We start from the raw sequence: 14,952 nt of genomic DNA on the forward strand, positions 1-14,952 counted from the left end.
ACACTCTGATAAGCACCCCAAATGGACGGAAGCTGCCCACTGCCTTACAATACCATTCTGTTCAGACACATGCACCCCAAATAGACACTCACTGTTCAGAAAACCTTGACAAACACGCAGACACAGATACCCCCACAAAAGAATGTGACAACTGCAATTCAGAACAGAGGCTACAGGCGGACAAACCTAGGCACAAGCAAAGACTGCAGTGTCGGACTGTGCTGAGTCTTCGACCACACTTCCCCGTAAGGCGGGAGCCTCCCCACACAGCCTGTCGTCCTAACCCAGAGCCTGGTTCTCTGGTTCATTTTTTCCCCTCCCTCTCATTGCCAGCCTCCTCGGTCTTGCACACACCCCAATATACTGCCCCTGCCATTGCCCTCTGGACACACCATCCCACTAACTAGCTGCCTCGTGCACCACACCCCCATTCCCTGGAGGCTGACTGGTCACTGACACACACATTCCCTTCCCCTAGAAGCCAGCAGTCTCTCAGCCCCGCCTGACACAAGCCTGGCTCTTGGGCTCAGGCCTCTCGGCTGTCAGCAGGGACCCTGGGATTCGGCAGTACCACTCACTCGGATGATGTGCCCCCCTCCACCCACCACAATCTCTGCAAGTATCCCTGAAGGGTGTGTCTTGAGTAGGGAGGCACTCCAGCCTTGGAGGGAAGGTGGGGGGATGTACCTCAACAGGAATCTCCCATTTTACTGGGTTCTGTGTGCTCCTATCTCCTAGGATACATCAGTCAACACAGGCTTAGAGCCTGTCAGAGCTGGAAGGTGCCTTAGGGAGCCACTAATCCAGCCTCCTCTGCTATGCAGCAGCAAACTGAGGCCCAGAGAGGGGACGTGGCCTGCCCAGGGTCACACAGCCCAACTCCTGCTTCCACCCCTTGAAGAGAGCCCTCTTTGGGTTGGAGAGCCCTCTGAGGAGGAGGGAGGGACAGTCAGCCCAGGAAGGCTCCCCTGAGGCAGGGGAGGGTGGGACTGGATTAGTGGGAGAGAGAGAATCTGTGATCCTAAAGAGAAGTTGGTAAGAACTGAGCATTCAGTGACATGGGCACCTGGCGATCTTGGAATCTAGGCCCTGTTCAAACCTGGACTTCGCCAAAACGATCTGGTGGATACTTAACCCCACTCCACTTCCTAACCCAGGAACCCAGAGGGCTGTCCCCCGACCAAAGATACAGGAAGACTGCTCAGGTCCCAGGCCTTGAATCCTGGCTTTTTATTATTTAAACGGATCTACCAGGAAGACTCTGGGGTTCATGTGAAAGAGGTTTTATGCTAGAAAGTTTTTATTTCAACTCCATTTTGCAGAAAAACAAATTGAGGCTCACGAAGGTGGGGTAGTTTGCCTAAGTTTGCACAGACAACAAATGGAGCCTTGAGTTCCTTCCAATACACAAGGAAGGCCAATCCAACAGGAAACAGGGAGAACTGGGGGGGCTGGGGGGGGGTGGAAGGGAGGGAAGGGTGGGAGTTGACACAGGCCCAGGCCCAAAATCCTGGGCTGAGGGTGAGCCAACAGGCATCTGAATTTGAATCTGGGTGTCTGGGTTCCACCCCCACCCACTCTAACAGTGGTGGAGTGAAAGGTCAGCATGGAGATGGGAGGGAGAGGAAGCAGAATTCCATCAGCCTCTCAGCCAGCCTGGGCCATACCCCAGGGAACTGGGCCAGGGCTGCCCCAACTTCCCCCCAGCCCAGAGCTCTCTGCCAGCCCCTGCCCCCACCCGCACTTGAATAGCAGAAGGAGCATTATAAGGAGACCTGGTCCCCTTCATGGACCTCAGTTTCCACATCTGTACTAAGAGCTAACCTAGCAGGAAGGCCTTGTAAGGGCCCTTTCAGCTTTTTCTTTTTAAATATATTTTTATTGATTTCAGAGAGAAAGAGATAGAAACATCAATGATGAGAGAGAACTATTGATTGGCTGCCTCCTGCATGCCCACACTGGGGATGGAGCCTGCAACCCGGGCATGTGCCCTTGACCGGTATGGAACCTGGGACCCTTCAGTCCGCGGGCCTACGCTCTATCCACTGAGCCAAATCAGCTAGGGCCGGGCCCTTCCAGCTTTAACATAGCTTGGTGACCAGTCCCTGGGTCTCAGTCCACAGCACAGATTCAGAAGTGTCTCCCCTGGTCTGAAGCAACAACATTAAATATGTGTTTGATGAATAAATGAACACTCAATCAAACCACCATCTTTCAATCCTCCCAACCTGAATGAGGCACTACTTACCATTGGAAGCCATTGAAGTGTTGTTGGAGGGGAAGGGGATTTGGATACTCTGATGACTCTGATGGGGCTGTATGTTACAAAGGTGCCCTTTATTTCCCACCCTTACTACCTGCTAACGGCTTTAAATGCTGTGCAACTGTAAGCCCCACCACAAGGCCATAGCCCACCTACTATCATCCAGTTTTTCACATGAGCAAAGGGTCTAAGGAGTGAAGGGGCTTGCTCAAGGTCACACAGCCAGTGAGTGGCAGAAAGGGGACTCCAACTGTATCTGTCCCCTCTGCTTTTGTTGAACATGGTGAGGAGGTGCTAGGTTGGGGCTGAAAATGAGGTTGAACTGGAACCATCGGCAAGGGTAGAGGCTGGGTTCACCCAAGGTGGGGGAGGTGCCTGTTGAGTTACCAAAAGGTTCATCAGTTTGTGGAGCACCAAATGGGAGGAGAACCAGTCAAGTTGTGGGCAAGCAACCCTTCCCTTCCCCCACAAAGGGCAGGGCGGACGCTTTCCCTCCCCCAACCCACAGTGATGAGTGAGCCCCGAGAAGGCACTTACCTACTCCCCTGGCTCTCGGGGCTCCTGTAAAAGGAGGCCCCTCCCTCCCGGGAGCCCTTTTCTGGACTTCGGGACCTGCAAGGTGCCCAGCCACCCCCAAAGCAATCTGCGGCCACCGTCGGGAAAAGTGTCCAGGGTTTTTCCAGCTCGTCCGCACCCCCACCCGCTGGGCAGTGGCGGGGTGGGGGTGAGGGCGTGTTGGGGGAAGACGGCCGCGCCTCCCACCTGGAGGCCCTGAGACGCCTATCGCTGCAGCAGGAGGCTCTCCCCGCTCCGCCGGCCCCGCCGTTCTCGGGCCTGGCCGGTCCGCCGGGAAGACTCGCGGGTTTTCCCGCCGCGCCTCTCCGGCTACCTGGCAGGCCCGGGCTGCCCCCCGATCCCTGTCCCCCCCCGCCCCCTCCCGGAGGAGGCCGCCGAGCTCCCGGCTCCTGGAGGAGGTGACGGGCGAGAGGGAAACCAGGCGGCTGGGGGAGGGGCGTCGCCTGCACCTGGCCCCTCTCTGCCGCCCAGGCCGGGAGGGCGGGACTGGACCCCTGCCAGACCCGAACGGAGCGGCGGGGGAGGGGAGGTGTGCTGCCTCCTCCCCGGCGGTGTGGAGGCAGATAAGGCGGTCTCCCCCCGCCGCCCTCGCCGCCGAGGCGCCCCCTAGGGTCGCGCTGAGAGGCGCCCCTTCCCGCACCGCGCGCTCGGCCCGCTCCCCCGACCGGCCGCGCGCTCCAGCTGCAGGAAATTCCAGAAGCTCTCCATCATCCCGGCGCAGCGCGCAGCCCGGCTGCCAAGGCTCCCCGAAGGAGAGCCACATGCCGGCCGGCCGCGCGGCCCGCCCTCGCCCCCCCCCCCCCCCCCCGCTTCCATCCCGGCTGGGCAGCCACGTCGGGCCGGGCGGGGACCGGGCCGGCCGCCCCTTCCCGCACCCCGGCCGGGCGGAATGCGTGGCAGCCCCGGCCGGGGGCTATTTTGAGCGGGAGGGGAGCGGCCCAGCCTCCGTGTTTTCGGCTTTTTCCTGGCCCCCGGCCCACCAGCCCGGGCCCTCAGCTGCCCGCGGAGTGGGAGGAGGGGGTCACGTGGCGGGGCGAAGGGCGGTGCGGGTGGGGGGGCCGCCGCGACCGGGCTCGGGCCCAGGCCCCGGAGGCGCCCGGCGGCGGTCCGGACCTCTGCTCTCGGCCGGGGCCCGGGCGGCCGGGTTATTAATAGCGCCTGGGCCGGACTCGAGCTCCGGGGCGCCCGCTACCTGCGCGCCCCTCCTCCGGGGAGCACCGCCGGCCAGGGCACTCCCTCCCCAGTGACGGAGTCGGGCCTCACTGGATAGCGCCGGGGTGCACCGGCGGCCAATCACCGGCCTCAACTTCCTTACCTGTAAATGGGGTAAACTGGGAATGAGCTCCCTGGCTTACATGGTGGGTTCCGACCACATCAAGGTTTGGCTTGCTGCGCGTCTCTCCTTGGGCAAAATGCCTTCCCCTTTTGGGGGCCTCAGTTTTTTCATTTATAAAATGAGGGGGTCTGAGAGGGCTCTTTCCGGGGAAGAAGACCTTACTTTTGAATAGCGCATTTTCATTTACAGCCCTTTTGAGCTTAGGGACTGCCCAGGGGTAACAACCATCACTGAATACTTGATTACAAGGTTCCCATAAAGTAGGTAACACTGTCCCTCTTTTGCTGAGGAGGAAACTGAGGCTCAGAAAGGTTAAGTGACCTGCCACCGGCCACACACTGGCAGAGGTCAGAGCCATGAACTCTGACTCCGGAGCCTGAGTTAACCACTGGACCGCAGTGGGTAGTGGCCTGAGCCAAGAGGGGCAAGCGCTGCCCCCTCTTACAGAGGAGGAAGCAGGTTCAAAGAGCGATTTGCCCAAAGTTGCCTTTGGCCAGTTAGTGGCAGGGCATCCAACAGAGATCTTCCGACTCGGCCTAATGCCCCGCTGCAGCGAGGGCACGGACCTAGAAATGGGCACGTGGGCACTGCCCACATGGGCACCAGGTTGTGCCCCAGGGCCCTAGAGATCACCCTCTGCTCCCAAGGGTCAGACCCAGACTTCCTGGACCCCAGGATTCACGAACCCATCAAATTCTAGACTCAGCCCGGCCTCAGTCATGGAGGTGGGGGCACCTGGGGGTGAGGGAAGAAGATGCATGCAGGTGTGACAGCCTCAGACAGGGCCTGGAGTTGCTTCCGGCCCCCACCCCCAACCCCAGGCAAGGAAGCACAAAGGCTGGCAGGCCCCCCACTCCTCCCCGGAAACCTGGCAGTTTATTTCTGTCTCTGGGCCCCCTGTTTCCACAGAGTCAGTCCAGGAAGGCTGGCAGCAGCTGGCGGGGAGGGGTGGAGCTCTTGCGCCCCTGCCCCAGCCCCACCTGCCAGGCCAGGCTAGACTTCAGAGTCAGAGGTGACGCTGGGATGGGGGGGGGGGAGGAGCAGGCCAGTAGGTCAGGACGCTCAGGGAGGTACCCCACCTCCCAACCCAGAACCTAGATGCTCTCCCAGGGTGAGTCAGTCTAGACCCAGTTCAAGTCTAAGAGTACCAATAGAACCTCTGGTGTGTGTCCAACTCTATTTATTCTGTATCATTCTGGCTCGTGGTGCCTCTGGACCCTGGTCCCAAAGACAATCCCGCTCCTAAACCTGTGCTGCGCAATCTAGTAGAAATACTGAGCACCGGAAATGTGGCTATTGGAACTGGACTGTGCCGTAAGCATAAAATACACACTAGATTTTGAAGCCTAAATATGAAAAAATAAAATCTCGTTAATAATTTTTATAGTGATTACATGTTGAAATGGCAATAATGTGGATATGTTGAGTTAGATAAAATATATTAACATTCACTTATTTCTTCTTACTTTGTTTAATGTAGCTACTAGAAAATTTAGATTACATATATGGCTGCTATTACATTTCGACTGGAAAATGTTGTTCTAGATCATATGGTGCTCTAGCTTAGAACCAAGACTTTGCCTGCTCTAGATGATTGTCTCTGTGGCTTCAGCTCATCGACTTCCCTATATCCAGACCACAGCCTATGTATGGGTCTAAATCTCCACACACCACCCTGTCTCACCACACTCCAGCTTCCTGTGAATTTCGGCTCAGCCAGAGATTATGGCTTTGTCTGCTTTAAACCACTGTCCAGTACATTTCTTGTTCAACAATTCCCAATATCTAGAGCCCAGCAAGATGCATCTCTAGATCACCTTCCATATTATCCAGCCTGACACCCCAACCTTGTCTGCTTAGAGATCACTTAGTCAGATTTAAGATCTAGACACCCTCAGGAGGAATAAGCTTCTAGATCAAGGGTTGGCAAACTATGGCCCAAGGGCCAAATCCAGCCTGTGTCTATTTTAATAATTCAAGTTTCATTAGAACGCAGTCATGGCCATTCCTTTCTGCATCATCTATGACTGCTTTCGAGGCACAATGGCAGAGTTGAGGACTCATGACAGAGATCCTATGGTTTGCAAAGCCTAAAATTTTAACTGACTTTTTATAGAAAGTTTGCCAACCCATGCTAGAGGCCCAACTAGTCTAACCCATCTTGTATCTAGACGAGACTATGGCCTCATCTGATCTAATCTAGATCACCTCCTGTAAGAGGGTACCACTGACCAGGATCTAACCCAGAGCTGACCATGTGCCCCATGAGTTCCAGATTCTGCTCTGATCTCAGGAAATGGGACCCGGTACTCTTCTCTGGGATGGAAAGGGTGTTTCCACTTCCGAATTCCCCCGGAGAGCTCAAGGCCCATTGACCCTGCTCAGTGGCCTTGAGAAGAGAGAGGGAGGGTAGACTCCAGAGACAGCACTGGAGGCTAGGCCAAAGAGTTCGGGGTAAGTCCTTCCCTGCCAACGGTGCAGAACATAACCAGGCCAAGAAGGCAGAGTAGCCCACACTCCACCCCTTCCCAGCAGGCTGCAGAGCAGGTCACTTAGCTGGGGGTCATGTGGGACAGATAACCAACCCACCCAGAAGCCAGACAAAGGGCTCCAAACAGAATCTTCACCTCCAACCACCTGAAGCCTATCACCTCAGGAATGAGTCGTGCTGCTACCCCCCTAGTTTGCCTCTAGCTTTGCTTCTTCATGGCTTTCTTTGAAAATCCTCCCACATCTGCCTTTCTCCCTCCAGCCTAGAAATTCTAGCCTTAACCTCAGCAGTTAAGACCGTGGGCTCTGGAGCTGACACACCCAGGCTTCCGTTCCAGCTCTGACTTTAGGCAAGTCACACTCCACCTCTCTAGGCTTCCTCAGTTTCCTCATCTGTGAAACAGAATAAAAACAATGGTACCTGCCGAAACCGGTTTGGCTCAGTGGATAGAGCGTCGGCCTGTGGACTCAAGGGTCCCAGGTTCGATTCCGGTCAAGGGCATGTACCTTGGTTGCGGGCACATCTCCAGTAGGGGGTGTGCAAGAGGCAGCTGATCGATGTTTCTCTCTCATCGATGTTTCTAACTCTCTATCCCTCTCTCTTCCTCTCTGTAAAAAATCAATAAAATATATTTTATAAAAAACAAAAAACAAAAAAAAAAAAACACACAAAAAAAACAATGGTACCTACCTCGCAGGGTTGTTGTACAAACTTAAGACCATGACGTCTGTCACTTTGTCCAGCACCGGGCCTAGTAAGCATGAGGTGCTAGCTGCTATTTTTATTAATATTAATGATCTAGCATGGTTCCACAGGTGGACTTTGGCAGGTTTGTACAATATTTTAACCAAAAGCTGTTTTTGCACTCTTGTAAAGAGAAGGCCCATGGCTCTCATCTTCTCAAAACGAATCCTTAGCCCACATGGCTAAAAAAGAGGAGGGTGTGTGTGTGGGGGGGGCCTTTCGTTCAACCCAAACGAGGAAACAGAGGGGAAAGGACTAGCCCAGGGTCCCTTAGAAAGTACCCCCAGGAGTACCATCTCCAAGGCCCCACTCTTTCTACTGGGCCAAGCTGTCTCTCTGATCTGACTTCATCACTTCTCACCTGCTCAGCCATGAAAGCCCCCCACAGTGGGCTCCCCACCTCCAAATGCCTCCACTGAATCTCTTCCACCTAGTGCCAGATTCATCTTCCTCAAATGTCACTCTATGACACTGTGTCCCTGCTCCAAAACCTTTAATAGCTCCCTATTGCTGACAACATCAAGGCTGAGGTCTTTAGCCTGACATTCAAGAGCCTTCAAGGCAACTCTGGCTCCCAACCTCCTCCCTGTTCCCTCTCGTCTGGTCAGTGGAGCTGACTTCTTCCTCTCCTCTCTCCCCCTCCGCAGAGTCTCACACCACCTACACAATCACTCAGTTCTGGACAGATTCTGCCCCTTTGCTCAATCACACAGTGTCTCAGCCTAGCCTGCTTCCCCGTTCTGCCCTTAGGGTTGCCCCTGGGTCCAGCCACTCTCTGAACTCACCCTGATCAGGCCACGCCTGGGTATACTGATCGAAGCTCTGGCTCCAGGCATCAGCCCTCTGCCCCTGCTCTCCAGCCCAGATCCATCCCTCGACAATGACCCACCTTAGCCACTGCCCATATGCTCTTCAGTGAACCCCTCTCCTTCTGTCCCCTAGACTTTCAGGAACACTCCTCTCATCACAGTGAGACAGCTGGTATGGCACTGTCCTCCATCATGACTCCTGGGTCAGATTCTTTGAGTTTCAATGTCCGCATCTATAAAATGGGGACATCCATACCTACACCTCATGTGATTCTCACAGAGGATTCATTCCTTATAAACTGGAAGGTACTGTTTCTATTAAAACTTGCTATACAAAAATACTAACAAAGCCTCCATTTATAAGTTTATTTAAAATTGCAACAACACTGCAACCTTGGCACTCCCTAACCCCCTTCCGTTTCATTTTTCTCCTTAACGCTTACCAGCATCTAACAAACCAACTATTTTATTTATTTTTGTGTTTACTGTGTTGCATCCTCTAAAGGTAAGCTCCTTGAGGGAAGAGATTTCTATTTATTTTGGTCTCTGTTGTGTGCCCTAGGAAAGTTCCCGTGTGTACTTTTAGTTGAAGAATGAATGAATGAATGAAGCAAGTGCTTATTATGTGCCAAGCACTGTGCTATTCTTCTCACAGATCATCTCACCTTGGGAGACAAGTACTTTCATTACCTCATTTTAAAAATGACACCTTCAGACCTAGCCAGTTTGGCTCAGTGGATAGAGCGTCAGCCTGCGGACTGAAGCATCGGGTTTGATTCTGGTCAAGGGCACATGCCCAGGTTGTGAGCTCGATCCCCAGTGGGGGGCGTGCAGCAGGCAGCCGATCCATGATTCTCTCTCATCATTGATGTTTCTCTCTCTCTCTCTCCCTCTCTATTCCCCTCTGAAATCAATAAAATGTATATTTTTAAAAAGAGACACCTTCAGTGGCTTGCCCTGATCACCCAGTAGGAAGCAGCCTGGTTAGGATCTGACTCTAGCACCTGCCCTCTTGAACTCTATGTTCTATTTCCTGTCTAGGTGGGGGGCGGGAGGGGGATTCTTTCTATTTCTTCCTTAGCTAAGCCTCTTGAATCTGTCACCCTCCCCATCGCCCTGGGGCTGTTACTCTCCCTGTGCCCCTGAGGCTACCAGCCCTCCCAACCCACATTCTGACCTCTCTCAGCCATTTCCTCCCACTTTTCAGCCGTAAGCCGTAAGCCGTGATGTTCATGCTCACCATGCTCACCGCAGGGCCTTTGCTAATGCTGTGCTCTGCCTGGAATGCGCTGAGCCCATCTCTTTCAACTCTACCCCTTTCTCCGGACCCACCCCTTCCAGGAAGCCTGGCCTTCAGTCCTTAGGTGCTCCCTTCCCTGACCTCGTGCCTGGTAGTTTACTGCTGGGAAAACCCACCCAGGCAGCATATGCTGGCTTGGGCCAGTCCCTGCTTCCTGAGCTTGGAGGCCTTGTTCACTTCTGTGGGTCTCCTGGCCAGGTCTCTCCTCCCTCCTTCCTCTGCTGAATCACTGCTCCCACCCCATGTCATCTCTTAATCAGGTTTAAAGCTCGGTGATTAAGAGCCTGCCTTTGGAGGCTCTCAAACTCCATCTCCACCCCCTACTAGCTGTGTTTCGTTGGACATGTCACTACACCTCTCTGAACCTGTTCCTATTTGCACAATGGGGATAATAGGAGCACCTGCCTCTGAACGAATGTGCCTAGAACACAGTACACACTCAATAAATACCAGCTGTAATTTCTCCTATACCATTTCATCATGTTGCTCATCTCTGTTCTAAGGCCTCAGCCTCCTCTCTTCCTCCTCCCCAAACAGCCCTCTCCTCCCGAATATAAGTGGCAATAATAAGATTGCTAACGTGTTGACCACTTGTTATCTGCAGCAAGTAAAAATATGTTGGGCACCCAGCAAGGTGCTCAATATTGCTCGAACTGAATAAATGAAGTAACTAGTTTAATCCTCACAACACCCTAGGAGGAGGGGCGCTATTATTATACCCATTTTACAGACAAGGAAATCAAGGCCCAGAGAGGGTATGCAACTCGCCATCGCTGGGATGTGAACCCAAGCAGTCTGCCTCTAAAGCTGAGACTCTCATCGCCCTCCTTGCCTTCACTATTCCCACCCTGCTCTGCTCCAGTGCCAACCCCCAGGCCAGGACGCTGTCTTTCTCCAGAGGCTGGACCTTAGAATCTAGGTCACTGAGCCCCTGCTCCAGAGCTCAACCCCCTCACAAACCCTATGGAATCAGTGCCACATTGTTTCTCATTGACGGATGAGGAAGCTGAGGCTCAGAGAGCAGTCAAGTAACGAAGGTCACATAGGATGCAAAGGCCCAACTCTTTCAACTGCATCGTGTTTGTGATGTTTTTCTCCCACTGTCCTATACAACTGTAGGTAACTGTGGACACACATCTGCCCTATTTTTCCAGTCAGTTAGACAGCAAGCTCTCTGCAGGCACAGTCTGAGGCCAGCCCTTCCATGTGACCGCCACCGTGGGCCCTGCTCCTCCATAGAGGCTCCCTGGCTGCTGATCTGCTCCTCCCAGCCAGGCACACCTTGACACTCGCCTGCTCCTCACACAAAGCAGGTCTTGGTTTGTGAGCTGTGTCTGCCCAATCAGGCTTGGGATTGGTGAGGGCAGGGCTGGATCTCCTCTTCCACCGAGACTAGAGGCTCCCCAAAGATGCCATGACTCCCAGGAACTCAGGGCTCCCATCTCCCACTTCGAGGACTAAGGAGGCAGGGTAGCCTGGTGCTTCAGAGCAAGGAACCAGTGTTCCAAGTTTAAAGGCGGGCTCTACCAGGCACCGGCTGTGTGACCTTGGGCAAGTCATGAGCCTTAACCCAAGCCCCAGTATTCTGATGTGTAGCCCTAACTGGTTTGGCTCAGTGGATAGAGCGTCGCCCTGCCGACTGAAGGGTCCCAGGTTCGATTCCGGTCAAGGGCATGTACCTTGGTTGTGGGTACATCCCCAGTGGGGGTTGTGCAGGAGGCAGCTGATCGATGTTTCTCTCTCATCGATGTTTCTAACACTATATCCTCTCCCTTCCTCTCTGTAAAAATTCAATAAAAATATATTTAAAAAAATATTCTGATGTGTACAACAAAGATGATAATAATAGGGCTGCTATGATGATTAAATAAATATCTATAAAGTTAGGGGACTGTCTGGGACATGGTAAATGCTGTGTGTTTGTTAAATTAAGTAAAAGTAGGGTTCCATGGAAGGGTCCCCCTGGTAGGGGTACAGTGCAAGGGACAAAGAAGGCCCAGTTCCAAACAGACAACTGAAGACACACGGGGAAAGGAAAACAGGTGGCCTCTGCCTTACACCTCAGGAAGCCCTTGTGGCAGGGACCTCCCCTCCCCCCCCCCTACATCCTCCAGAGGCAGAGGACCCCATTTCCTGGCCACATCAGTTTTCTGACCTAATACTCCTACCCTAATCCCCCAGCCACTTCCCCTCCTCTCCTTCCAACTGTTAACTCGTTCTACACAGACAGATGACTGCCAGAATCCAGGCCCTGCCTCTCTTAGTTGCTGTGTGACCTTGGGCAAGTCCCTTAGCCTCTCTGAGCCTCACTTCCTCATCTCTAGAAGAGGAGAGTCGACCCTGGAGGTCTGTCCTAAAGATTGGCTATTTAATAACTGAAATCACGCCCACAGGTGTGTTCACAGGTGCTTGGACACAGTAGTGTCCCACAGGCCCAAACCCACCCACATGGGTGGGTTTGCCGTTTGGGCAGTGGGGTAGGAAAGGGGGCTGCCATTAAAAACTGACCTTCACTTTTAAAGTTTTCCCAACAGCCCCTACACAGTGCTTAGGTTGCAAGCCGAGCTCCCTGCCCCTTTTAAAGCACCACCCTAAGATTAAAATACTGATTACCGGGGAGCAGGCAGGGGTCTCAGTCAGGCCTGCCTTCACCAAATTATTGCATCTGAGACCCTGACGCAGACATGGAGTGGAGGGGGCGGAGCAGGAGGGACCCTAAGTGAGGGCAGGGGAGGAGCGGGCCCCTTTGGAGGAGAAGCAGGGAGAGCAAAGAAGACTCCTGGGCGAAGGAGGCAAAGGGGAGAGGGACATGTCCCCGGCCCTTCCTCCCCTCCACGCTCACTCAGCCATCAGGGCCTGGCCTCCACCCGCTGAAAAGGAAGAGGAGCCAGCGGCAGCACGTTACGAGAAACGATTACCTGCCGTTAATTAATTAAAATAAACAGCAAATTAAATACAGCAACATTAAAATAGCCCAGGAAATTAATTCTCTACCAGCCCCACCTCACACACAGGTAAGATGCTTAAAGGGGCCCTTGCAGCCAGGATCCGGGGGGGGGGTCACCGGAACCTGCCTGTATTACACCACAACTCCCAGCAACCCCAAACATCAGTGGCAGAACCCAGCTACCCACAGGCATTCACCTGGCTCTGTCACCCCCAGATTGGCTTCCTGGCTCCTGACCCCCATTCCTGAACCCAAGCCCTGCTCCTTGGTCAGTGGGTAGGGAGGGTCCTGACACTCTCTGGGCCAGGAGGCACATGGCCCACATCTACAACCACATGGGTCAGGACGGAGGGAAGGGGGGCTCTGCCTTCTCTTCTGGGTCCCTGCTGGGGCTTGGAGTTGGAGCCTGGCAAAGACCCTCCCTGCATGGTGAGTGCCTGGCCCCTCATTCGGAGCACCCAAAATTTGTCTCTGGGGAACCCCTCACTTTGCTCTTTCCTTTTCCCCAGAATGCGCAGGAAGAAAGCACTGCTGAGGCCCTGAATCCCAGGCCGGAAGTTGCCCAGAGTCAGGCAGACCAATCCTTGGGACATGACACTGCAAGACTAACTGCCTCATTGTACAGAAGGGGACACTGAGACCAAGGAGGGCCAAGGTGTTTGTTTGCCATCATCAATGGCTTAGCAAAGCCTGGAGCAGAATGTCTAATGGGCATGTTCCATGTCACCACCAACACGTGGTATTTAAAAAAAAACACAAAAAAACACACATGGTATTTTCTAGGGTGCAGCTCCGCTCCGTGCCTGACATCCCTCTGACATCCCACCAAGGCCTCGCCTCCATAATCCCATCCCACAACTCCCGACCCCCCCTCCTTGTGGCCCACAACACAAGAGCCAGACGCGTCAGCCTGCCCTTGAGCTCTTGTTCACATGCTTCCCTCCCCCCGAAGCTCCCCCCGCCACCTCTACCTGCCCAAGTTCCACCAGCCTCTTTAGGGTCCGACTCAACGCCTGCTCCTCTGTGAGTCACCCAGAGAGCCCTGACAGGTGCTGCCTCATCCTCCTTTGACCTCCCAGGGTGCTTTCTCCCTCCCACCCCGACGCCTGGCCTCCCTGTTGTCTGCGTGAGCTGTGGTTTTCAGTGCATGAGCTTCCTGAAGCTGCAGCCCATCTTGCCTCTGGGCCCGGACCGGGCACTGTACCCAGCACTCAGAAGGTGCTCCGAAAACCCCCTCCTCATCGGATGTCTCCCCATGCCCTACTGATAACTGACTATTGGCTATCATTTATTAAGCATTTCCTATAAGCCTGGCTCCTGCACTGCCCCGTCCTCACACGATGGACCCAGCTCAGAGTCTATGGGACTCTTTGGGACGCTTCCCAGGGTTCCAGCTCAGGAACTGGAACTCCACCGGTTCTTGCTTCTAAATGAATCCCCTCCATCCTGCTTGCCTCTTCTAGGTCAGACCACCCTCATCTCCCATCTGGACCACTAGAACCTCTCCACGAGCCTCCCTGCCTCCATTCCCTCCCCACCCTATCCGGTCACTGAAGACTTCCCGTGACTCCTTGTGGCCCACTGGACAAAATCCAAACCGCTGAGCATGGCATCTCAACGCTGGGACATCCGGCCTGTTTTCTTTGCAGCTTCTCTTCTAGTCTCTGCACATCACCCCATCGGCCCAGCATACCAGGGTGGGCAAAAGTAGGTTTACAGTTGTTCGTATGGAAAAAGATATGCAGGTTATGATTATTACAATAGCTTAATATTAACTGTTTCATGTACTCACAAGTGTAGACCTACCTTTGCCTACCCCTGTATAATAGTTTGATTCATTTCCAGGCTTTGCATATGCTATTTCCTCTGCCTGGAAGACCCTTCCCATATTTTCCCTTCACATTCTTCGACGTCCAAGATCAAAGGGTACCTTAGAATCTAGTCATACTAGTCAAGCAACAGACAAAACTGGTCACAACATTGAGAGCTGTATGAAGGAAAGGCCTGAGTCACCACAGTAGCCCCAATGCTTAACACAAAACTCAATGCTCGATCAACATTTGTTGAATGAATAAGTGAATGTTCCATATATAACTGTTGACTAAACAGAGAGATGACAAGGCCACAGGATGCAGGGTTGGAGGTGAAGGGGAAGAGACCGAGGCCAGCGAGGCCAAGGACGCAGTGGGAGCAGGGACAGCGGCTGCCAGGGCCGCTCTGCAGCAGAGCTACTCGTCTGGCAGCGGGAGTGTTTGTGAGAGACGGTGACGGTGTGAGGGCGGCTTTCGGTGTGTGTGCGTGCGCACATGTGTGAGAGAGTGGTGAGGATGCATGTGTGTGCGTTTTGCATTTGGGAATCAGTCTGTGAAAGAGAAGGTGAGGAGGTACATGAAGGAGAGCATATGTGTGTGCGGGGAGGATCCGTGAGAGATGAGGGTGTGGAGAGCCTGTGTGTATTATCTGTGTGGGGGTCCGTGTAAGAGAAG

The sequence above is a fragment of the Eptesicus fuscus genome, chromosome 9 (assembly GCF_027574615.1).
Source record: "Eptesicus fuscus isolate TK198812 chromosome 9, DD_ASM_mEF_20220401, whole genome shotgun sequence".
Lineage (NCBI taxonomy): Eukaryota > Metazoa > Chordata > Mammalia > Chiroptera > Vespertilionidae > Eptesicus > Eptesicus fuscus.